At 39.5% G+C, this 26,473-nt stretch overlaps 1 protein-coding gene and 1 long non-coding RNA gene across 8 annotated transcripts in view; both read left to right on the forward strand.

The window, feature by feature from the left end:
• Nucleotides 1-26,473, forward strand: part of pde1cb (phosphodiesterase 1C, calmodulin-dependent b) — a 110,461-nt gene that overhangs the window by 56,893 nt on the left and 27,095 nt on the right. The gene's annotated exons all lie outside the window — the stretch shown is intronic.
• On the forward strand, nucleotides 609-26,452 carry LOC146497550 (uncharacterized). The gene is made up of 2 exons (XR_014870494.1): nucleotides 609-23,254; nucleotides 23,296-26,452. It is a non-coding gene; the product is annotated as an uncharacterized LOC146497550 (long non-coding RNA).

Raw genomic sequence — 26,473 nt, forward strand, 5'->3', positions numbered from 1 at the left:
GCCGGGCCTCGGGGGCCTGGGGCCTGGGTCCTGGTTGGTGTGTTGCCGGGGTTGTGGGCCGGTGGGTATATGGGGGCCCACCACTGGCGCAGGGTGCCACCGGTGCGCCGAGCCACCTGGGGGGCTCTTCAACTGGTGGGGGGGGGGGGGGGTTGTCACATCTTGCAGGAGCTTTCCTCTCTCAGGAACTCTCTCTGCAAGAGGGGGAGATACAGGAGAGGTGGAGGAAGATCTCAGCCTGGGTGTCTATTGTCTTATGTAGTCTGGAAGATGAGTGGATGATGGGGTGGGTGCAGTTTTCTCTGTGGTGGGGTGGACTGCCCCGGGCTCTGTGGGGCCGGGCGGCGCCGCTGCACTGGGCCCCGGTTCGGATGGGCCTGGGCCCCCCTTCCCTGGCGGGTCGCGGAGTATGGGGGTGCCTACTGGGGTCAGCGGGGGAGCTGGCCCCAGGGAGGGGTCACTTGCCCCTCCCTTCCTTCCCTCCCCATCTCCAGCTGCCTCCCTCTTCCCGCTCCACCACAACCACCCACACATGCAGGGCCTTGGAGTAGGGGTGTGTCACCAGGGTGCAGAGGAGGTAACCCCCCCCCCCCCCCCCCCCCCCCTCTGTCCCCTTCTGGCTGCCTCTGCCTCAATTTTATCCCGCAACTTAGACATTCACATTACTCACACTCTCATTACACATACATATAGGATCTTGGGGGTGGGCATGCTACACGGAATCCCAATTACCATCAGGGTGTACACCTCACCCCTGGCGTCGTTGCCCACCTCTCAATTTTAAATACACGTAGACATTGAGGGCTAGCAGGAGGGGCTATGCGCTTACCTGCTGCTCTCTGGCAGGTAGCTCCATGCCCTCCTGGGTTTTAAATGCACCTTAGAACACACATACATCAACACTACAATGAGCGGGTAGAGGGAGGTTAGGAGTCTTCTCTCACCCTCGTTCTCTGCGGTCTGCTGGAGCAGGGGGGCTAGGAGGAGGAGTTGGCCGTCCGACTGGGGTCCGGAATGTGGGGCCTCCCTGCTGCTGCGGAGTCGGGGCGGTCTGCTTCTCCCCACCGCAGGGAAAAGGGTAACACAACCTGGGTCTGGGTGCAGTTCCCCCCTCCAGGGGCAAGGGTACCTAGACCCGGTTCGTAGAGTACGCTTGGGGAGTGTGATTGTGTGTACAGCGTCTCTTTATGTCTGTCTCCACGTTGGTTGAGTGTGGAGTAAGTGCATATGAGAGCATGAGGGTGGGAATGGATGTTTGTATCTGTGTGTGCCTGTATGTCTGTGTCCATATGTCAGGTTGGGTATCAGACGCCACCTCTCTGAGGACAGCTCAGGCCCTCCAAGGTTTGGAGGCCTATCTCCCCCCACCACTTCCCCTGCCGGGGGCGGACTCCCTCAGACATCGGTGCGTTGGTGGTTCTTTGTGTCCGGGGGTGGGCGTCCGGGTACACACCGGCTCACTCCTTGGTGGCTGCTTATCGGGGCCTGGAGCCTGGGGCTCGCTTGGGCCACTTCGGAGGTGGGGTGCCCCCGGCCTCTCGGCCTGGGGCTCGGTCACTCAGGCACAGCTGGCTGCCGGCGGAGCTCACGGGCACGTCACTGCAACCCCCCCTGGCTTCTGCTCCGTGGCTGCTGGGTGACCCCTCATCTGGGACTCTCCTCAGCTCTTTCTGGGACAGTGGCACGGCTGCCCCTCTGTTGGTCTTCCTTGGTCTCTTGTGTTCTGGGGGCCTCTGGATGTCTGGGGTTTTGATCTCCTCCATACCTGCTTCATGCCCTGGAGGACGGGGCAGTGGCCCCCCACACCCTCTAGCAGATCATTACATGAGGGAACCTTTTAAGAAAACAAGCGCGTCCATGCTCACAGGTGTACACACGGGTGATCTCACACACACAAACTACACCCTTTTTGGCTCCTACCTCAATGCACACTGTGCTGTCGATCTTACGTGCTGCACAATAATGTTTAATATTTAGTATTTACTGTCATATTCCCATATATCATTGTGATGTTGTTTATTGTATTACTCTCGTTTTCTTCTGCTTGTTTTCTTTTTTCTTTCTCAACAGGTGATCCAGGTGATCAATATATGTTTTTTTTTTTTTTTTTTTCTGCTTATTCTGTTGGTTTTTGTTTTTTGCCCTTCTCCCCCGTCCCTCTTCTCAACTGTTTTTCTTTCCCTCTTTCTTTCTCCCTTTTCTTTCCCCCAGTCAAGTCTGTCCCGTATTCAGCAAGTGAAAATAAAATAAAGAATAAAAGGTGAATCAAATGGACCATTACGGCAAAGCTGGGATGGTCAATTTGATAAAGAAAATCCGTTGGGCATCTTTCTTCGCCTTTAGACAATAATTCTGATGGCAAAAGAGCCAAACGGGACAGGCGAAAAGAAAAAAGAAAAAAAAAAAAAAAAAAAAAGAAAGTAGCAGAAGTAGTGTAAAACATATGTTTTTTTAAGGACAATTTTGTAGCTCAGTTTTTTTGCTTGTGTGCTTTCCAGCTCAGATGTATTGATATTTATGCTTGCTTTTCCTTTTGGTCTTCCTTTCTTGTTTTTCTTCCTTTCCCTATCTTTCCCTATCTAGAGGGGTAATTACCTGTCTCAAATGAATTTGAAAGCTTAGCCTAATTGCATTCTTCTTATCCAGTCTTCTTCTTCCCCCCTTTCCTTTCCACTCTGCCTCTCATCAGGTGATCTTTCCTTTTCATGCGTTACCGTTTCCTGATTCACTCCACGTCGCATTTTTCTTAAAAAAATGCTGGTACTGTAGTAAAATGCATTTTTTTTACAAATTTATTTTACTTGAGTACATTAATATTCATAAATGCATACAACATGTGGCATTTTCAGCACCATGAACAACATCAGTAAAAGAGAATTAAAGTCACGTTTTTATGTTGTGTTGGTACTCCTCATGCAGCAAAGACAGTTTTGACTCTTTGCGGCATGAACACTGGAAGTCCTTTAGTGTTTACCACTGAGAAGTTGGACTCTTTGGTTGAGGCTTGTTCTGGGGATACTGCTATCTGCAGAGATTACAGGCGAGATCAATGCTTTGGCTTTTTTTTTGTCCTTTTTCTGTGAGGCAGCTGTGATTGGAGTTGCAGTGATTTTGTTCTCTGTGGGAAGGCTGTTGCTACTGTGGAGTGCCATTGTGCCAAAGCTCAGTGGGGAACGTGTGGGGACAATGCAATATTCAGATGGATGCAGTGTCAAAGTGACATCCACATGAATGCCAGGACCCCGGGTTTCACACTTTTACCTGTCATTGGTTTTATGGACATCAAGTGTGGTAGATTTTATTATGGAATGGTATGGAGTTTCCATTTAGACTGAATAATACCCTTCAGTATCTGCAACCAGAGCAAATCACTTTCACACTAATTGTTGTCTGTGCAATCCAGTCATCATAACAGAGAAATCGAATGTGTTACTGTAAGTGCTTCATTTTCATTTTACAGCAATATGCTTCTACCCTGATTATTTTCTTCCTCTTTGCCTACCTCAGAGAGCTATCATTAAGCTAAGTATATTGATACAGTGAAGATTAATTACAAAGCCTAAATGAAAGGCTTTCATCCTAAGTTGAATCTATAGGAGAGATGAGCACATAAACGTCACATGCTTTAATGGTGCCAATTCACCAGGCTTCCCCTTCCTACTGCCTGCAGCAGATAATATTCCAGATTTATGGTGCAGATTGTCTCCTTAACCTGGTTGTTTATAGTCATCCTTCATCTAACCATTCACCCCTGTGCCGGTCCCTACTGCCTGTTTGTCCAATTGGCATGACTTCAGGACAGAGGCAGTTAGATGAGCAGCAATGTGTAACTAGTGTCTGTGAGTTTATATTGAGATAAAATATACAGTCACACTGATTGAGAACGCTTAAAAATACACTACATGCTTCATCTGGCATCTGTCTGAATACGTTTGTGTGTGCTGCATATATTTTTCTTTCCATTCAGCTATCATCTCATTCATCTTCAGATTATTCAGTCAGCTCTAGTGGGAGTCACAGATCTAACATATGGCCTATTTAAGTACTTTATCTGGCCCACAGGTTCTGTCATTACCAATGTGAAAGACAACATATTCAAAATTGTCTTAAGCGGCAATGGTGACAATTTAAGAGATTTTAAAAAACAGAAAAGCAATAACTGGGAATGGCACTATAGGTAATGGGGGAGTTTGAGTAATTGGTAATGATAATAACTGGTTGTGTAGCAAATCTGTGTCTCAAATGATCAAACCCAGTGATTTAATATTAATTAATTTTTTTCTCCTCTGCTTCCGTCCCCTCACCCTCAGTCAGCTGCAGCAGATATATGCTTATTTTGTTTTCCTGTTAAAAGGGAGTTTTTCCTTCCCTCTGTTGCCAAGTGCTTGCTCATAGGAGGTCATCTCCATTATTGATTCTCTCCATTATTCTCGGGTCTTTGTCTTACAGTATAAAGTGCCTTGAGGTGACTGCTGTTGTGATTTGGTGCGATACGAGTAAAACTTGAACTGAAAGTGTGGAGTGAAGTATGGAGATCTGAATAAAACATTTTTTGGTGAAATCAGGGAATAATTTACTTCCCAATTATCATAGTTTGTATTTTGTTGTACCATTCTCTATAAGCATTTAGCATATACATCTGGTAGTGAGACCCTGCCTCACCCTGTGCCTCATGGAAAGCCCAGCAGATAATTTAAAAAAATTAAGTTAAAAGCATTGAGTGAGCTGTGTCAAAACAAATATGGCATTAGCCACTGTTGGACGGTAGCCAAGGAGTTAATGGCTTGATTAGTAATGTGGTGCTTTGCAGCTTGTTGGTGCTTTGTTGTTATGTAAACAGGAAACATTGAAGGATTTCATTGCAAAATGAAACGTGTTGCTTTTTAATTGATGAAAATCTCTTGGCTGCATATGGGAAAATTAATAAACACTTGCTGTTGTTTGTATTTGCAAAAATGCACCATATTTGCTTTTCTGTTCTTTTTAATCTAAATGTGTGAGCATGTGGATTAACTGCTGTGGCGTTTTCTCTGATGCTAATCTAAGAGGGAAGCTAGAAATCACAACAGTCACGCACCCAGGAGTCTGTTTTCTGTCACGGTTTTTCAAACTTTCTTTTGGACAGGCTGGACTAAACATCCTTTCCAGAAAATAAACTTTCAGTACAGTAGTTCACTGTTGTACAGTTAAACTCATGGGGACTGAGACTGAATGTCTCAAGTTTATGGTTTGTTTAAGTGAATATGTCAATCACTGACATGTTGTATACTTTTCCAATCTAGTTTAATTTAAGCGAAAAAAAGAAAAAAAAAGCAAAACGGCCAAACATTTTGCGTCTGTAGCTTCTTACATGTTAAAAAGCACTTGTTATTAGTGCTAAATGTAAAACAGTAAATTAACTTCTGGGCTTTGGAATATTAATTGGACCAAATAAAAGACTTAAATGATAATGGATTCTCAGTTTTACTTTTACAACAGAAATGACTGTTCTTCTCTTGAACAACTAAGGAAAGAAAGCATTGAAAGAAATAAGCACTTATCTCTTGCAATACTAAAGTTTATCTAAAGCAGCTATAGGCTGAATATAAACTGATATGGAATGCTTCTACATTTCAGGTCTACCTTGGCTCAGATTTAAATCTCAAGGTTAAATTGCTGTTCTGAGAACTCAAGGCTTTCAAATGGCTTGCATTCAATTAGGCTACCACTCCCAAACTATTAAATCTTTAATTTACCTCTATACAGGAATCCTAAGCAGTAGATGTGATCATTTAATAAATGTTGTTATTATAACAGGCTATAAGTGTGCAAAGTTGTAAACAGATGTTAACGCAAACTTTTATGTGAACAATAACCATGTGTAGAAGGTGAGGACGAGTCTACTGCTAGTTGCTACTTCATCAGCAAAGGCTCTCATCAAACTGGCTGTGTCTAACTAGTACTTCCTTCCTCAGTGCAACAATCTGAGCTAAATAAGTGGCCCTCAGGGCAGCAGCAAAGACACGAGGCTGGAGAGGATCAACAATCCTCTCATCACAACACTGCTGCTTGCTCCTGCTGGATATAATGAAGCGTAATTGAGTCATAAATGGCATGCTAATTTTGGTAACCATGGTGTTTGATGAAGACACTCAGTGTTTTGAGATGGCTTAAAGAGATAGTTTGATTTAGTGGAACTGCTTATGTTTTTCTTTTTTGTGTTATGTATTTTTTTTGGTAAGTAAACATTTCTTAAGGTAAAAATTGAAAGACTGTTTTGCATTGCATTAGAGCACCTGATGATAAGGTGATAAAGGGGTCCTAAATGCTGTTCATTTGTGCTGCCATTGATCAGTTGTAATTAAAAACACACAAAGAATTGCATTATTGAATTCTACATGTAGAATGTAGAATGAGCTAAATTAATTTTAAAAATTAAAAAAAAAAACACTGAACAGATCTGTGTGTACATATTAAAGGAAAAGTTCACCCCAAAATTACATCTCCCTCTAGCTTGTATGTCCAATTACCACCACTGAGCAGAGAAAGAGGGGCAGGTACACCACTGAGTTAATTAGCAACATCAAATGAAAAAGTTTTCCTTTTTGTCTTAAATTAAACAATCAAAACATTTGGAACAAATGATAGAACTATGATTGCAAAAGATCCTTATGTCCATTCTACACAGTATTGGATACATTTCATAACAAACCTTTTGTCATATTAAAAACCAGTGTGAGATTACTAGTGTGAGATAATACTCAGTGTGTGATAACTGTGTGCATTTTTCTGCTGATGGATGTAGCCTTTAGGGATGGTGAAGTAATGGACTTAGCAACAATCCTCAGACTGTGACATTCAAGGAATAATTGATTAATTGATTGTCTGATTAAAGGCCCAAAGCAAAGTTTGCCAGGAAAACAGTCTCCGCACACACTCCAATCAGTCTGTAGATGACAAGTTCTGAGGTGAGCATCTGCATTCTTGGTAGAAATTTTCCATTTATTAGGCAAAGTTACATTTTCCAGTCTTTACCTGTCCTGCCTTAGTAAGCGAGTGCCCACTGCAGCTTCAAATTTCTTTTCTTGGCTGACAGGAATGGAACATAATAGGGTTTTCTGCTGTTGTAACCCATCTGGATGAAGATTCTGAATCGTGAGATGCTTCTTTGTTCACTACAGTTATAAAGAGCAGGTAACGGGTTGCTTGTGCTTTTTCGACACCTTTACCCAGTTGTTTTCTTTTTCACACCTTTCTGAACAAAATCTGGAGGCTGTTATGGTAAAAAATACTTTGAGACCACCAGTTTCAAAACAGCTTATCGCCTTCAGATATTGTCAAACGTCATAAAAGTCAGTGACTCCTACACTCTGTCCAGTCTGATAAGTTTATTTGAAGTTTCAAGCTGATTGGGTGTTTTAGAGGTGGATAAGTCATGCTATTTTCCTTTCTTTGATTAATATCATGATGATCATGTTGTTACATATAGACTGATCTGAGTTTTATCAAATTTTTAATTCCTATAAAAATACATTGGCTTCAGGTGTCCTATACAGAGAACCACATTCAGCACCAGTGTAAGAGAATACCAGGCTTAACAAATTTGCCTAAAGAGATTTTTTTATGGGTTTTTAAGTGAATTGTGGGGGAAAAAAAACAGCATTCTCAGCTTTGCGTTGTTAAATGCATTTTACAGGCATGGGTGATGAAACGTCTATATATGAACCACTCCCCAGTCCCCTACACAGGACTGAAGAGTGGTTTATTGGGAATAAAGGTTGTAGTTGTGAGGACTTTTTTGTGTACGTGTGTGTGCAAAGTGTATCTGCATTGTGTGAAGTGGTGCATTGCTAAACAAAGTGCACTCTGATGTCCTTGACTGCCCTGAGGTTGAAGGACACATCGTGATGACCGCACTAACCACAATGCAACGCTTTTTAGCTTTTATTGATCTTTGTGTTTGGTTGTGTGTTGTGTGTGTGGCAAGGACAAAGACAGAGACTGCTGTGCTATCATGCCTCTGGCCTATTTATTTATTTCCCTTTGTCTCCTTCTCATTGTGTTTTAGAATTAACCAAAATTATCTCGATATGGGTTTCAATATCTGTTATCTAGATATACTGTTGGAACACCTTTCATTGTCTGTATAGCTTTGGGGCAACTATAGTTAGCTATCACTGTGTCCGGATTACTGTGGTAATAATCTGATAGACTCATGCCATTATGCGCTATCTGTTATTATGTTGGAGCGCTGGCTTAGAGTCAAAGAGATAATCTAATTGTAAGCGCTATTTTCTCTACCTCGCCTGTTTCATTGCGTTAGCCTATTGGTTTGTGTGTTTACATGTGTGTGTGTGTGTCTGCATATGACCCACTGTCCATAAGTGACCTATGCCATTTTTACTTTATCGATGTAACTGCCTTTACAGTAGATACAGTATAAGGTTATCACAGCTCCTCCCTTTTTATCTGTCAGAAACCTTCACATCTGCACTTCTCAGAGCCTCTTGGTCTTCTACATGAGATAACACACTGAACTCACTCATGAAAGGACAGTCAAAGTCAATTGTGATGCACCAATTTCCCTTACAAGGCCTTTCTTGGAGTAAACAAAGAGCAATCTTACTGCTTTGCATGTCCTTTTGCCAATGTTTTTATTGTTCTTTACCAATAGAAAAAGCTTTATTAACTTTAAAAGGTGGTTAAACAGTACATGCTATACTTCACACTCCAATCTACAGTGTTCTGCTTATTCAGACAATAGTGTAAATGATTAAAAAGTAGTATTATGGAGCTGTTTTATTTTATTGTCAGTGTTATGCAGCCAAAATGCGGCACTGCTGCAATCTAACCAGCCATTTCTGTACAGTTTATTACAGTAATGAAGGTAGATTGCTTTGCATTTTCAGCTAAACAGGTGGGACTGAGGTTCTCGGAGGATAAAGCTCTAGCAGCACTTAGTTTAAAGAGCAGTTTTATTGTTTTACTGATGTATTTTTCCTTATGGCTTTCACCAGGGTCATCATAAAACATATTACAGACAACATTTTAAATGGCACATGTACAGAGTGAAAATCAATCGTTTATGTCTAATATACACATCTGTCAATGAGGCAACAGCAAAGTTGGCCGGGTATCTGATGATGTGGCTTAAAGTCAGTCCTGGTTCCTGAAAATGGGGAATACCCAACAGAAAACCTGAGTGGCACTTTATTTGGCGCTTAAACAGAGAGTCTAAATGAGGGGAGGCACAAATGAGCCACAAGGGGACATCTCAAAGCAACAAACATTTAAATAGAATAAACACACAAAAAATATTCAAGCTAGAATTTTAACATGGCCTCACTTCCCCTCACAGGAATATCTCTTAAAATAAAAGTTTTTTTTTTCTTGTTGTTATTAATTTAAAGTTTCAGCTTACATTAAATCACTTCTTAAATCTTGGGAATTTAGAGTTTGTTTAGAGCTAAAAAAATATACAAATAAAAAAAAAGTTTAAACATAGTAATATTTGAATAAATATTGCATTTTAGCTAAATACAGGAAACAACATCTGCAACTCTTATGTAAGTCTTACCCAGCCTCCCCCCACCCCCATAGTGCAGCACTATCATTCAGCTAAGGAAGAAGATATTCTAATGCCGTTAATGGCAGCTGAGGTAAAATTTAAATTAATGCTCTCTGTGTTTAATCTAGCTTCATGCAGAAACATATACATAATGGATACTAAGTTGTTGTTGTATTCATCTAACCTGTGACCAGCGTGACCACTGAATGCTCTCTGTGGGATAGAGAGCATAAATCTTTATTGATAAAAGAATAAATTAAAGCTGTGCATTGCAAAAAGCTCATTTTTAGTATTTTCGGTTGTAGTTTTTGGAGTCATATGTCAAGCAAACATCTTTCAGCTGCTGGAAAAGTTAAAAAAGACAGCACAGACAGATAAGATACTTCACAAACAGATCTATGACCACTATAATGATAGCTTTTTCAGTCCACACCCAGTGACAGCTCGTGTTCAGGCAAACCACCTGAGACAGCTGACCTTTTCACTGAAATTCAATACCCTTGTTGAAAGGTCTGTTGACACGGTGGACTTCAAACTCCTCCAGGAGGTGAAAATAATGAAGCACAGTATGAAACTTAAGGCTCGAGAGGGAAAGAAGCAGCCATCTGTCAGGCAACTGAATAGAAGAGCAGGGTTTAAGCTGTCGGGCCAAGAAGGCTAAGAGGTGCAAGTGGAGTGGAAAACATAGGACAGCTCTGATTAAGGGTTTCCTACAGGCTATCAAAGAGTTGCTTGAAGCAGAAAAAATATAAATGAAGAGTTTTATAGCTCAAATGCTTCATTACGAGCTTAAAGAGGTAAAAATGTTCAATGAACTGCTTGAAGAGGAACTCAGTGAGCAAAGAAGAAGATGAGCCACTTCCTCAGTTCATAAATAAAAGTCTTTGAAGAAAGACTTTTATTTTGAGGCCCAGAGTTATGGGGTCATTATGACTAAAAAATATCTTTATATTGTAGCTGGATCAACCAATAGGCTTTCTTGATGCATAAGTCTGTTAAAATAGGTTGGGTTCAATTTTTTTAGATTTCTGTGTTGGCTTCTTTAAAGTCTATTTGACCTATAAAACATCAATCTCTGCATCAGTGCATAGATGCAGACACAGAAATAGATCAACATACATCACTACAGACATATGGCCTGTATTTGTATATCGCTTTACTAGTCCCTAAGGACCCCAAAGCACTTTACACATTCAGTCATCCACCCATTCACACATAGGTGATGGCAAGCTACATTGTAGCCACAACCACCCTGGGGCGCACTGACAGAGGCGAGGCTGCCGGACACTGGCAGGTGGCACCAGTGTCCAGCAGCCTCGCCGGACACTGGCGCCACTGGGCCCTCTGACCACCACCAATAGGCAACGGGTGAAGTGTCTTGCCCAAGGACACAACGACCGAGACTGTCCAAGCTGGGGCTCGAACCGGCAACCTTCCGATTACAAGGTGAACTCCCAACTCTTGAGCCACGATCGCCCATAGATTATCGTTTTAAAGCACTATTGCAGTGCTAATCAAAATGTTAAGCATTTTTCCCTTTTAATAATCTACAAAACTACTGAAATAAACTTGTTTTTTGTAATCATTTTATTCCTGTCATGTAAACAACAGAAGTTCATTTAGGAAAGAAAAGATAAAAGAAAGGCTATACAAAATAAAGCAAAATACACTTACAGTATCGCTTCACCTTTGCTAATTCACTTACATATCAAAAAGGAGTGGGAAGAAGTGCACACTTATTTAATCCCACCCCTTACCATAAGTTACCATATAAGTTAATATTTGTCCACCTTCCTTACTGATATAAGCCACAATAATACCATTTAATATTTCTACACTCTGATTCGATTTAATGTGATATACTAGAAAGTAATAGGGTTATTTCACATCTGACTGGGACCTAGTACACATCAGTGAATGTCCTTTATTTTCTGTGAACTACTTTTATCCTTCTGTGTGATGGCTTTATTCAGAATGTTCAGCTTCAGCTGTAATTGTGTAAAGCTGCCTTTGCTTTCCAAAGCATGAGAAAAGGTTTTTACACGGTTTATTTGTCCTAAATTGGTTGTTATTGTTCTGAGATTTGAGTTTGCTCTGCCTACGAGTCCATCAGGCTGGAGAAAATCCATGCTAAAACCATTAGCCTAGCAGTAGCAATTCACAAAGCCTGTGCCACACATCCAGTGTGGCACAGGCTAGTCAGTTCTGGAAAGGCTCCTAAAAATAACCGGAGTGATCCTGGGTTAATTGCTATTCTTAGATCATTAAGAAGTTCAAAGTGTTGCACAGTGCCTATCTCATTTTCAAATGCATGTTCTTTATGCGGCTGTGTGCTTCTGCTATAAATCTAGTTCTAGGATTTACCTGAATATTCAATTTTCTATATATATATATATTTTTCTATTTCCATTTGCACCAGCCTACTCAGCACTAACTTCATTACGTTGATTTTGTTGTTGTCTGATATTTACTGTTGGCAACAGAGCAGCACCATTGAAGCAGCTTGAGGTTCAATACAGTAAACTGCCCAAGAACATCCTGGTGGCAGTTTTAGGAGGAGAAACCACACTTTCACTCATTAGCTTGGTGATTCTTGAAGACAGCTATGCGTTGGGATTTAAAGCAGTGAAACATATACTTTTAGAATTAGTTTTGCAAACTATAGCAACACTGCTATCACAGACAGAAAGCCTCGCTAATGTCTAGCCTGCATGACTTATCTCACATGGGAATTCAAGGACCTTTGAAAATCTGGTTTTGTCTTATTAGATGTTTTGCCTTATTAGATTGTTGTAAGTGAATTACTGGTATTTAATGAGCCTGTTATGAACCCAGAACATGGCAAACAGCTCTGAATGTTCAGACAAAACATGACCAAACATGGTCCTATTTTAGAACAGAACCATGTTTGGTCCTGCTATAGGCAAAATTTTTATTTTGGCTTTTCACACCAAAACCATGTTTACTCAAAATACAAAATGAACTCAATAGGACATTTTCTGGACTTTTATTCTTATTTGTATGTGAAATACTTGGCTATTTATAGTATGTATAAAGTATTGACTGATATAGGATTTTAAGACTGACATGGATGTTTGGTAAAAACCTGCTATGGCAGCTGATATTTTTTTCCCCTTCATACATATAAAATCTGCCAAACAGATTCCCCCAACATTGGTTATGTGTAGTTTAAAATAATGTTGTATTGTTGTTGCAACAATTTACAGAATACTTTTTTACACTAGCTGATTCTCCAGGATTTTGTGTTTGTGGTTTGTGGCGTTCCAAGTATGTGTTGCCAACAGGGAACTTGCAGAGTGCCCTCTGGTGGAAAAACTATGGAAGGTCAACACTCATAACATGATTGAAGGCAAATAGCTAGCACTGGCCCTCTGAATCGAAAAATAAATAAATCACAATTTCTACATATGGCTCAGAGCATCATGTTACTACGCTTTGGTTGATGAATTGGAAATGTGTGGCTTGCAGTTACGGCACCTCACAACTTACTGAAATTAGTAGATCTTCTACTCTTGTACAGTATCTCGGAGCCTGATATCACAGAGCACTTTCTGAGGTCCTCTAGAGTCAACTTTTTTGAGTTGAAGATACTTTAGTAACAGAAAGTCTCAACAGCATATCAAGGCAAGGATAACTATAATGCTTTATTCAACCTTTATTTAACTAAGTAGTCCCTTGAGATTAACATCTCTTTTTTGAGGGAAAATATTTGTGTTTATAAAACTGTGCAGCCAGTTCTCCAGTGTGTCCAAAAATTATATTATTGTTAAAAGATGTTTGTTTAAGTGGGATTGTTTGGATTTGAGTGGGAAAAGCCTTGTCAACATTTCCACAAGTGGAATCCTTGTTGCTTGTTGCTAAAATTTCTGTTGATGACTCTGCTGGTTATTGTCTGTATTGCTGGAATTGCTAAAGTAGCGCCTACGAAAGAATGAGAACACAAGTGCAAAGGTGTTTTCCACTTCTGAGTGTCTGACATGAAAAGATGTGTTCCCAGGACACAGGTGGCTGAATAGCTCTCATTTCACTCATGTTTTATGTGTGTATGTAAATATACACTTACGCACATTCTCTGTATTTTTTGGCAGGCAGTCGTGTACCTGAAGCCCAGTGCTGGTTACAAATTGGAAACTCAGAATCAGAAATTAAGTTGAGATTAGCAGCTCTGTTCTGATCTGTATCCATTTTTTCATATCTGAATGATTTATGTGAGTGAAAAATCCTCCTGCTCATTCAAGCATATTCAATGGCATCCAAATATTCAAATGTGTGATTTTTTTCTGTTATAGTTGATTTTTCAACCTACAACATGCAGTTATGTCCAGTTACAGTAGAGTACTAGGCATAACATGACAGCAGCAAAGGTTAAATGAAGGTTCTTGTTTTTAATTACAGTCTTATACAATATATCTACATACAGTCTCTGCCTCTCCTCTGTCTCTGTAGACCCTTACAGGTCATGGGATGCATTTTAATCTATGGGATTACACAGCTCACGCACTACAGTGTAGTAGGGATTACACTTCACTACTGACACATGTTCATGGAGAGACCATGTTTGACATCGCCACTGGTACTATAGGTATGGTCACTAGAGTAAACTCAAACTCATGTTACATATGGCATAGGACATATGGTAGAAGAACATAATGTAGATACAGTGTGAATGGTTAGAGTTACAGGAGCTGTACAGAATCTCACTGAGCTCAGTGCACTTGGCTTGTGCTGTGTCAGGTCAATGAACTTGGATTACAGACCAAGGTTTCCGTAGTTTTATATGCCTGTCTGTTGCATTTTAACAGACCTGAGTTCCTGTGAGGTAGTGTGATGGAGCTGCTTCACTCTGCTGGCTCTGCTAATCAAGTATAATAGAGAGAAAAACACAGGCTTGTTATCTTGGTGCTGCATTTCCAGCTATTTATGCAAATATGAACCACATGTTGTTTCGCAGTGGTGATTATCAACAGCGTACTTCCTACACTACCAGGAAACAAAGGTTTCAGGGTTTAGTAAAAAAAACAACAAAAAAATAAAATAAAATAAATAAAGTCTGTTAAATGGCAGGTTTAGCATATTAAAGAAGCAGTGATTTATTCTGATTCCACACAGGTATTACAATTTTCTTCACTTGTTGCTGACTAATTTCTAAAGCAGGCCACATTTTGTGCAACGTGCAACAATGGCCGTGTTTTGATTTGCACTGACTTGAAACTTCAGTGAAACAGATCGTCTTTGATAAAGGAAACATTAAGTAATAATGGGGCTATCTCAATACTAATACAGTCAGTCATATCTGAAAAATATTTTTTATATATTTTTAATACAATAAATGACCCAGTGTTTTTAATCCTTAAAACAATGTTGATTTTTAATAAAGGTTTAGCTGTCTGACAATTTTACAGCTTTACTAAAATGCACAAATTTAAAACAGAGGTCAATGGCAATTTTTAGAAAACTAGTAATATGCATGTTGTTAAATGGCAAAAGCATACTAACAGCTCAAGTGCAGAAATTGAGGCTAAAAGTGGACTATGCACTACACAAAACATGACTAAGAGCCAAATGTGTTGAGAAGCGGTAATAACTTTTTGACTGCTTTGGTCTATTGTAAAAAGAATCACTTATTGAAATACAGCATATTTATAAGGGTGTCAAACATTTGTGTCTTTAACAGCACCAGGCTTCTGACTGGTTCCTGCAATGAGAAATAATAGGTTTGCTAATAAAGCTTCAAAAGGGCTCTCATTTTTCCATAATGTGTTACTCAAACCCTTCTCTTAGCTGTCACTTGAGGCATAAAATAAAAGACGAACAATAGTACTTTCATTATTGAGTCCATTAAATCCTTAATTGTGCGATCCCTCAGTTGTGTCTACGTTCCGGTGAGCTCGCATTTTTTCCGCAAGTTCATTTGTTTGTGTTTGACCTCATCTCCATCACTAAACTTTTTCCCCAGCTTGTACCAAATAATGGTGTGAGTCATGGAAAGACAGCATTAATTGGCCATGTCTGCTTTTTCAGGTCTCATGCATGTTTGAGGACTTGTTATTCTCTGTGGTTGTATGCATGGAAATGTAATTTTTGGAAAGAAAGGAGCACTGTTGCCAGATTGGATTGACAGGAAGTAGCCTGATGAAACCCTAGAACATGACCGCTTAATTTTATTTGGTATGTATCATTAGATATGCACTCTAATAAACTGCTTGGTGAATATATACTCTTTTATATGATATGATACAGTATTTTAAATTATTTATTTTATTGGTGCTTCAGGCCCACTTCTAACTCATGGGGGGAAATTTCTTTTAAGTATTCCTCCCTTAGTTATACCAGTTCAGAGTGTCCTTCTGGCTCATGGCCATGCACTACTGGCTTTTGCCTATAATACTGCAGTTAAATACAATTCACATCAGGATGATGTCATGCAGACTAAAACTGCTGACGGTCTCTGTGTTGTAATGCTGCTTGTACACACACTCAAACCACTTTGTTAAGCTGCGGGCTTTGTTTTATTTCCCTGCAGAACAAATGACTTCCCAGAACTCAACAAATCATTTACTGGGATTAAAGAAAACGTAGTTTGGATTTACAAGGGCTTTTGATTCTTGCAGATTCAAAACAAATACACTTGCTCATTAACAGAGTATACAACAACTAAAACACACTTACACCAATGCATTCAAATTATTAGACGCTATAAACTCATGTCAGAACTCAGTGGTAGTTATTTCTGCCATGCTCTCAATTTAAAAATGATGTCATTCTCATTGCCTTCTGTCTAAGATACACTTCAAAAAAATGTTCATATTTATATATACACCTACAGAAGTGAGCAATTCAGTTACAAAAACATCCAACAGCTTACAACTTTCTGATCCACGAGCTGCTTTGTTTTTTTGACTCGGGCCATTTTTCACTCTTACAACATTATCGACCGTAAAGTTAACTTTATCTCTGGGTCTGCATGAATTAAAATTCCTAGGCTGCTTTGTGAATTTGTAGTGCTTGTTTTTCACATGGAGCTTGGAAATTCACAAAGAATTAAGCGGTACAATAAAAGCCCATATGGCAGATGAATGCTCAGCCTTTTAAAATGATGACTTGGCTGCTGGTAAATCAAACACCCACACAGCCCTGATGCCAAATGGTTCACCGCCTCTCATTGACTTTCTTTGTGCAGGCTGGAATTTGCTGAACTGGTTTTTCTTCCAGTTTCATGTGCATATTGGTGCTACCATGAAGGAAGCATATGCACATTTGCCTTAATGTTCCAAATTCCAGTGTTTCTTATTTGGACTGAATATGTTAAATAACTCATATTGCTGTGTCAAATCTAGACAGTCTGTTTTGCCACCTGTCAGAGTCCTCTATCCAGTGCTCACACTATACATTTGGATGTTTTTTGGAAAAAGAAGAAGAAGACAGAGAAGAATTTAGAGCATCTGAGATAAAGGTGGATGACCTTGTTTGTCCTTCATAATGCACTTTAGATACAACATTTGTTTTCCACAAAAATGTTTCCTGGAGCAGCTTTAAAGCAAATAGAGCTGACTGCTGAAGGTGGTGGTACGCAGGGCTGAGGTCAAGTGATAATGGTGTTTACTTCCTTTTTTAATGTAAATGCAGTCATGAAATATATCAGAAATATGTATTTCAGCACATTCACATTGCAATTTATTCTGTGTATAGGCACAAAATTTAACCAAGTTGTTTCCAATAAATTCTTAAGTTATATTGGGTTGACTTAAGTCATTCCCCAAGAGTAGGAAATACGCAAGACCGTGATGATAGTATTAAATGCCATATGCACTTCTTTTTTTGTCTAAATAACTAATACAGTTCTGACAGTTTTCCAAGAAAAAATGTATGTGTATCGTGTCAAGCACTGTGACATTGTATCCAGTAACATTATAATCTCAGCAGCAATGGGTCTGAACAATGCTCTGGTATTACATTGAGGGTCTATTGTGTCTGACAGCATTGCTAATTCTGTTTATTTCAGTGATTACAGTGAAAGCGACAGTGTGCCTCCTCAAAATAGCTAATGGGTTTTTGATTGGTGCACAAAAGATGAATACTGCACAGTAAATATATTACAGGGTCTAATCACTAAATGTCTGCAATCTTGTTTTGCATCTGCAGCATTATTTTTGACACATTCTGCTTTTGTCTTTATGCTACATTAAAATGGAAAGTACTGGATGTATATTTTAGCTTCTGCAATGTACACAAAGTGTGTTCAACCAAAGGGTTGTCTCTCTTACTTTGTTTCTTGTATTTGCAGTCTTACTGAAGGTTTCTTTCACTTTTTTTTAACTTCATCTTGTGGATTTGATTGGCAGGCTTTGACATGAGTGGGCTGCTTTTAGCCAACCACTGATCTTTTTTAAGGTTTCTTCTGTCCCACGCCTTTCTTGTCATATCTGTCATTTGCAACCCTCCCACAGGAGAGGCTTTGTTTGGAACAGATATTGGGACTTTTTGAAGGAGTTACCAATACTGCTTAGAGCTTGCTTGCTTGTAGCAGTATTTGTAAGTTTATTTAGAGCTATCAACTGAAACATTCGGGCTGAGCCTGCTGTCGATGTTCCCACGTAAAACTGATAGACTGCCAACGCAGTGTGGGTGTCACATTAACATTTATATTTACATATAATTAAGACTTTTACTCATGTTCCACAACAACACACAATGGGGGGGAAAAGAGTTTAACAACATTTAAGTGGAGCAAATCACTTCTTTTTTGTCTGTCCTTTACATTATCCTTTAGATTTTTAAATCCCAAGGCAGTATTGGCCCATGTATTTTTAAACTGATTAAAATTCATATATTTTATTGTGTTGGCTTTCTTAAGTTTCCTCAATCAACCACATTAAATGTATTTCTTTTCATTTGTTAAATTTAAAAGTGTGATTATAGAAAGGGAAAATGAACCTAAATGAAAAATCTTGCCTAAGTTGCCTTCCACTTACTCCTACAGTGGATTATCATATAACAAATTAAAATATAACATTTTAGTTAGCATTACTAGGAAGCTCCCACAGCCTATTAAAATACTAGGGTTGCCTCTTAATAGTTGAGTAAACATTAGTTGATGATGAAGAGTTTTAGTCAAAGATGTTTAATCACAGAAAAGACTAAATTCAAAACTCTACAAGAAGTGGCCATAGTTACCGAGTATGTCAGGACGTACATTGTTTACCTTACTGGTCCCTCCACTTATTAGCAGAGTACAGGTTTCTGGCTTTACTATATTTCACATACTTACAGCGCATGTAACGGAGAAAAGAAAATCTCGATCTTGATGACTGGAAACCAAAACAGGTCTGTCAGCCAGTCTGGTACTGTATGTAGCACAAGTCTTGCTTTGGTTGTGAACTATAAAAATCTCCTCTATTATACCACAGGGGACGTTGTGGGACCATTTGGTGAGCGTGAACAATGACTTTAAGAAAGTAACATGCATACTTTGCAGGCAAACCTTTGGCTATAAGAAGCCAAACTCAATCACAGCTGATTACTTGTCAGTGGTTGCTCTGATAAAAACAATGTGAAAATCTTCTTCGGGTTGGTTACCTGCTATACGGATGGATGCTATTCATTTTTTCTTTTTCAATTCAGCTGATCAGAGCTAAACACTGAGCTGTTTTGTTGTTGTTTATCAGCCACCAGTTCAAATTATACCATCCCTCTGATTGCTGTTTCACCTCATCAATCTTGTTAAAACATAGATGTCCCATGACTACGGTATTGTAATGATGAATCTCTTTTATACACTGCAGTCACAAATAATGGCAGAGGCTGCACTGAGACATTGTGTTTTTACAGGCCTTGTTCTGCTTATCAGCCCAAAACCTGTGTGTGTTCTCTGAAAGCACGCTAATCTCCCTGGGTGATTACATTGACCCCAGGCCATTGATTACACACTGTCATTGGAACACAGGCGGTGACCAATTTTTGCATCCCGGCATTGCTCGTTTCCTTCTCCTCAGCCAGCCCCATTTATCCCCTCCTCTGTGTTCTGGTGCGAGGAAAATAGGCTCTGGTTTTTGCTGCAGCTTCTTAAAACAGAATTGGACCTGTTTTCATGATGAGTTAGGTCAGAATGCGATACATTTCATTTAGCGAGCATGTGGGGAGTATATATTTTTTTGCTTTAAGTGACAAAACAATTGTTGGAGGAAGGAGATTTGCTGTTGCTACGTTACTACGTTGCTTCGCTGTTTTATTTCTCTTTGTTTCATGCTCACTTCTGCTTGTCACAACTGCTATAGAGAAATTGAGGATTGTGGAGCCACACTGTACACTGCTTCAGTTTGACACTAGGTTGCTCCAGTCCTTTTCCATTCTTCTCTCCGAGCGGGTCAGTTGAGGCCAAAGAACTGGAGGCCATAAGAATAGGGGAGGAAAACACTCTCAACCTGAATTCCAACTCTAATCTCTTCTCAGAGCTCTGTGCTCACCCCTATGAAAACAAATAAATCTCTCAGATACAGAGGCAGACAGCTGGAGGCTGATGTCTTTGTTTCGTTCCGTCACAGGCCAGCTTAACCCAGCGGCTGCTAAAAACTTGACAGTTTTGTGGGGAAAGAGGCATCTGTTACGCAATTTCAGGGATGTTAGGAGTTAAACTATTTACTTGGTGGGAGGCTATATAATTGTAGATGAATAATGAATAATGTCCTACACAATGCTGAAAAAAAAATCTAAAACTTCAATAATTGGTTTCAAATTAAAAGCAGACAAATGTATACCTTTTTTTTAATTCAGTTAGAAGTAAAGATTTTTATTAATGTGTTTCTTGGCTCTGATGCTCATGCTAATGCATTTTTCTTTTCTCTACCGGTCCTCTGCAGTCAAGAACACCAGGAAGAGCGCCGTGCTAATCTACCTCCTAGCCTGCACAAGCTCACAGTTCACATACAGAAGTTTGTAATGACATGTTCAGCGTTGCATTGCAGCTCCATTTCTCACAACATGACAGCTCAAGTACAAATCCCAGGATTTTTTTTTTCCATTACTTTGGATATGCACTTCCTACAGGTCAGGCGTTACCAGCTGACCCTGCCTGACTGCAGGTGTCCGTAAAATATTGAGTTGTCAAACAGGAGACATTGCTTAAGTGCACTGGAACTGAGTGTGAATTGTGTCCCCTACATCTCCAATAAAAGGCACGCGCAGATCCTGTCTTAAAGCAGTTTGCTCTTGTTCTGAATAGAATATGAAAGTCATAATGTAATCACAATGTGATTTATTTAAAACAATTTTGAGAAGTTTCTTAATCCCATACGGGAATTATAAAAGCCTTAAAGCGCTGTTTGAAACGTGGCATGATGGAACCACAGTATTTAATATCAGTGAAAGCACCAGACATTAGATGTCATAGGCTTAAAGAAACCAGGTATCATCTGTCATTTGTTCAGGAGATTCAAATCTTTGTCACTTATTCTGGAAGCCCTCATTCTGCTTTTATGAAGTTAGAGGTGTGATAAATGTAAGGGTGCACTTGCCTTTTTCCAACAATACTAATCTGTCTCTTTCTCTCTCCATATATATATATATATAAAGCCATATTCTTGGGCTAGACCTACTCTCTATTTATACTTATGATAATATCCTCTCACCTGTTCAAGTTTTTACTTTTAATCTGAAGTGTCACTGCTGCATAGCATATGGGCTTTTTAGTAATTAGCATATTTTACATATTGAAAGCATCTGGATCTTAAACAATTTTAGTGATTAGTTGACAGATTAGTCATTTGCCATGCAAAAATGCTGTCAAAGAAGAAAAAAGGGGAACAGGAACACATTTGTCTATTATTCCTCCATCTGAAGGAATACTTTATCATCACTATTAGAATTTTTTGACATTTCAATCAATGTTTAATAATAGCCGGTAATGAAAATAATAATGTTCAGCCTAACCACATTCCCATAGTTATGCACTCACCAGACAGTTTATTAGGTACACCGTGTTAGTACTGGTTTGGATCCCCTTTCCCCTTCAGAACTGCCTTAATCCTTTGTGCCATAGATGTAACAAGGTGGCATTCTTCAGAAATTCTGGTTCATAATGACATGATAGCATCACACAGTTGCTACACTTCAGTTGGTGCTAAGGGGCTCAAAATGTGACAAGAAAATATCTTCCACATGATTACACCACTACCAGCCTGAGCAGTTGATAGAAGGCAGGATGGATCCATGTTGTCATGATTTTTATGTTACAGCAGAAGTCAAGCCTCATCTGGAGACTTCAATGTTTTTCCAATGTTCTGGTGTCCAGTACTGGCGAGTCTCAGTTTCCTGCTCTTAGCTGAGAGTTGCACTTGGTGTTGTCTTCTGCTGCTCTAGCCCATCTGTTTCAACATGTTGCATGTTCAGAGATGCTTGTCTGCATAGCTTAGCTATAAGAAGCAGTTGTCTGAGTCACTGTTTCCTACGTATCAGGCAACAATTTCAGTAGTATACTCAGAAGCCACACTGCAACAACCATGCCACACACAAAGTTACTTAAATCACCTTTCTTACACATTCTGATAGACCATTTGAACTTCAGCATTGACTAGCACTGTAGATAGTCTTTAAAACAGACCAGTCTGATTTTTAGTCTTTTCTTTTATATTTATATATTTTTTTAATTTTAAAAGATTTATCCTTGTGGTCCAATTTGACTGGATTACAGAAGATAGTGCCCTTTTACGTCCTGTAATGAAAGCATATTTTTGATCTGAGATAAAGCCATTCTGTTGGTGATAATAAAAGGAAGTGAGGAAATTAGTTCAGTGCCTCACCACTAAGTGTTCAGCCATAGCAAATGACATGGCTGTCAGTCCACCACCCGACCAGCTTTTTCTCTGGCTTAAATGGGATTTTTCTGTTGGCTCTGTGCCCACGAGTTACTTTGGGTCTGACCTATGCTATTAACCCTGCATGTTGCCTCCCTTGGTAGTGACAGCAGGTGAAACGAGCCAATTTTGTTGTACTTGGCAGAGACATTAATTTATAGAACGTTCTGACACTGAGGTCATCATCACGAGCCTTTCTTTCTGTCTCTTTAAATCATGTTTTAATAGTGTGCAGACTCGTCAAAGTGAATTTTGAACAGTTGTGTGTGATTTTCACCGTTGTTCTGCATCCCACGATGCAGAAAATGTTTCTTTCTTTCATCTCAACACAAAACAGAAATCATTATCACTACAAAGCCCTCCTGGATGCTTATTATCTAGTTTATTTTTTATTTTTTTAATGGACAAAAGAAAATTCAGCAGACATTTAATTTAGTCTGTTTTCGAAAAGAAGAAAATCTATGACAATCATTCTACACCAAACAACCTATACTGCTCGAAAAAGTTCAAATAAAAACTTAGATTTAGTTCACTGAACCTGCAAAGTTGGAAAACTTTTTAGTAATGCATTGCTACCATTTCTATTATTATTTCTAAGCCTCACCAATGGCTTATTTTTCAGTGGGCATTGTTACAAATTGTAAAACGTTCAGCAACAGTTTCAGGTTATAAATCATTCTTTGAGATTCTTGAATGGGCAGTATAAAATCCAACCCAATCTGGTAGAAAAATAAGTGTTGTTGAAGCTCATGTTGAATCACAAAAATGTTCACATTTATCTCAAACTTAAAACTGACTTTTATAATTTACAGTAGAGTTTGGGGAATTTGCTGGTTCTGTGAATGTATTAGAAGTGTAGAAACACTTTCAAGGAACAAGGGTTTTTCCTTTTTTTTCTTTTTGTACCCAAACACTTCCAGTACTTGTTCCAATGTCACTGAACATTGGCTTTTCAGATAAGCGCAGCATGCCAGCACTACGGCAATAACATATGTGAAGTCAGAGCAAATGACCAACAGGAGAAAACTGAACATTGTATTGGGAATTATAGTCTGACAGTGAGATTTGTTCAAGGCGGTAGGGTGTTTTCTCTGTTCTTGTGTATTAGCAGGGAGACTCACTGGCACACAGCTGTTCTTAATAACCATCATTACTTCCATCCAAATCAAATGTGCTGTGATTCTAGAGCTGCATGTTATCCTTCATCCGTTCATGTCTCCCTGATTCTTAAAATAGCTGTCAGCACCTTAAGATAAACATAGCAGTTGCTGGTTGACCTTGTTCATACAACATTTTATATTATCACATGCTTTAAGTTTTTGTCTTTTTCTTTAATTTTTATTTTTTTTTGGCTAGCTGCATGACCCACGGTACAATAATATACTTTTACCACGTGGTCCAGACTATCTCAACATATGTCCATCACCTGTGGAGATCGGAGATCGCATAGCACTACAATAAATCTTTCTTTGTTCTTGGCCCAAAAGTTATTTTATATGTGTATATATTAGATTGTTAAAATGTAGATTTTCACTAAGGCATCTTCAAGCTACTTCATGCAGGTGGTCATGGCTGATTTCATCTTCCATTGTACTATTATTTTTTGGTTTAAAGCCTGTAAAATGTATTTTATTCCCATACCTAAAGCAGCACTTTGTGCTTAATGGTACTAAGATTAGGAAAATTAATAATGGTTCAGATTTTGCTCTGTTTGCATAATGTTGCAACCTCACATGAGAGAAGGAACCAGGAGACAGAGATTTCAGCTTCTATTTGCAATTCTTGCTTTCTTTGCACACAGGAACAGTGACCAGGGGTCACAAATTCCAACACTAGTCTCCGACTACGTCCACACTAATGCGTTTTCATTCAGTTCGTTTTCTCTCCGTTTTGGCCTCCTGTCCACACTGAGACGGCGTTTTCGCTTATGAAAAACGCAGTGTTTTGAAAACGCTCTCGAAAACGCATACATTTGAAAACTGTGCTTTTGCGTCGCAGTGTGGATAGCGAACACAGAGACTTTCTAAAACGATGACGCATGTTAGTCATATGATGCAGTCATGTGACCAATTAAACTAAGATAGCGGAGGGCATTATACAGCAGTTGTCTTGTTTGCTCTGACTTTTGACAACTCTGTTACAGATTAATATCAGTCTGTACATGCTCCAGATAGCTTTTCTTCAAATTCTTTAATTCTCACTCCCTTTGGCAACTTTGTACTTTTGTGTTACTCGCAGCAAAAACTCCACCTCATTGTTAGTCCATTTAAATAACTCGGTGCTTTTCCTCGACATTTTGCCGCAATGTTTCAAAGAGCCAGAAAGTAATAAAGCGGCAGACAGAAATGAGGCGGGCCGAATCTTCTTGCGTTTCACGCATGCACAGGACTGGAGCGTAAGCGTTTTCGGCCGTTTCGATGTGGACGCGCAACTCTGTGAAAACGACTGAAAACGCTAGTGTGGACGCGCAGCGTTTTCAGATGAAAACGCCGTTTTCAAATCTATCCGGGCTAGTGTGGACGGAGCCTCCATCATCGGTAGCCAAGCTCAACACAACCCTAAGCTGTGAAAACACACTATCACATAAATGAACAATAACAACATGGGACCAAACACAACATAACAGCAATAACTTATAGCCTTGTAACTTAACATACTAACATAAATACTCTCACAAGTCTTTTACCAATCAAGCTGATTTTGATTCTGATGTTTCTGTACAGTAAAGTGTGTTACTGGCCTTGCTGTCAGGTATACATGTTGAAATGCATGCTCTCTCTCTCTTTCTCTGTGAAAACGTCTTTCAGTCGTCTAAAGGAAACCAAAATGGTGGAGATGCATTTTCACAGAAACATTTTGGAGTCTTTGCTTGGTAAAATTTGCTACTGCTGTCAGGGAATGTAATCGATGAGTGCATCGAAACGCTCCTATTCCCCCATCGCTCTGCTTAATAATTCAACAACAAGCGTAGCCTCTCTGGGCTTTCACTCTGAAAGGTGAAGCATGACCTCCAGCACAGCAGCAGGTGGTGCACACACTGGTTACTCTGTGCAAGAATGGAAGATGGAACTTGCTTTTCTCTTTAATTCTATTATTGGACTCTAGGGTTTGAGGATATTACACTCTACACATGGGTCTATAGTCACATGTATTACTTAATAATAGAAGATAATAGAATCTGAACTATCTAAGAAAAACATGCAACTCTAACCTAGTTTTGCAGGCATGAAAACATTTTTTTAAAAAGACTTGGTGTCAAAAGCCACGTATTAGGAGCACTTGGAACAGCAATATTAGAGCTGCTTTATTTAAAATAGCCAACTGTCAAAACACAGTGTGCACACATCAAAGATGTGCAATTTTTAGAACGGTGAGACCTTTCAAACAGCAGACGGTGTCTCTCGTCAGAGCAGAAAAAGCACAATTAACTAATAATGTTAACAATTGTTCAGTTCCAATTAAGTGTCCCAGCAGTGACCCAGCATGTAAAATAACAACCATCTGTAGCTCACGAATATAAGAAATGCAGTCATTATTACTTTTTACCCGTGTTTGGCTAGAATGTCTCTTGTGAAAATGGCCCACTGGACGGTAATATACCTATGCAAATCATTTGCACAGGACATGATATTTTCAAGGAAGTTTTAATGGAAAAGTATAGAAAATAATAAAACTATCTAACGCTATTCTAGCCCAACTTCTCTCATCCCAGTCTGAAAAGGAAAGGAGGGTGAATCTTGCCTTGTAAGTTTGGGAATTTAGTTTTATCTGGTTCTCTGCTGCTGTACTGCTGTTCAGTCACTTTGTGTGGGCGGACAAACCTGCGTCTCCAAAAAAACACAGTTAAATCCAGCTTATAGGTCAAGCTGTATTTTGTTTGTGGTCTATTGCTGCCTACTTTGCAATTTGTACTGCAAATCCGAGTTTGTTTTGGCGCACACACACACACACACACACACACACACACACACACACACACACACACACACACACACACACACACACCTACACACACACACACACACAAGGAACACAACCCAGATGGGGTTAATCCAAT

Source organism: Neolamprologus multifasciatus, chromosome 18, assembly GCF_963576455.1.
Source record: "Neolamprologus multifasciatus chromosome 18, fNeoMul1.2, whole genome shotgun sequence".
NCBI classification, from domain to species: Eukaryota; Metazoa; Chordata; class Actinopteri; order Cichliformes; family Cichlidae; genus Neolamprologus; species Neolamprologus multifasciatus.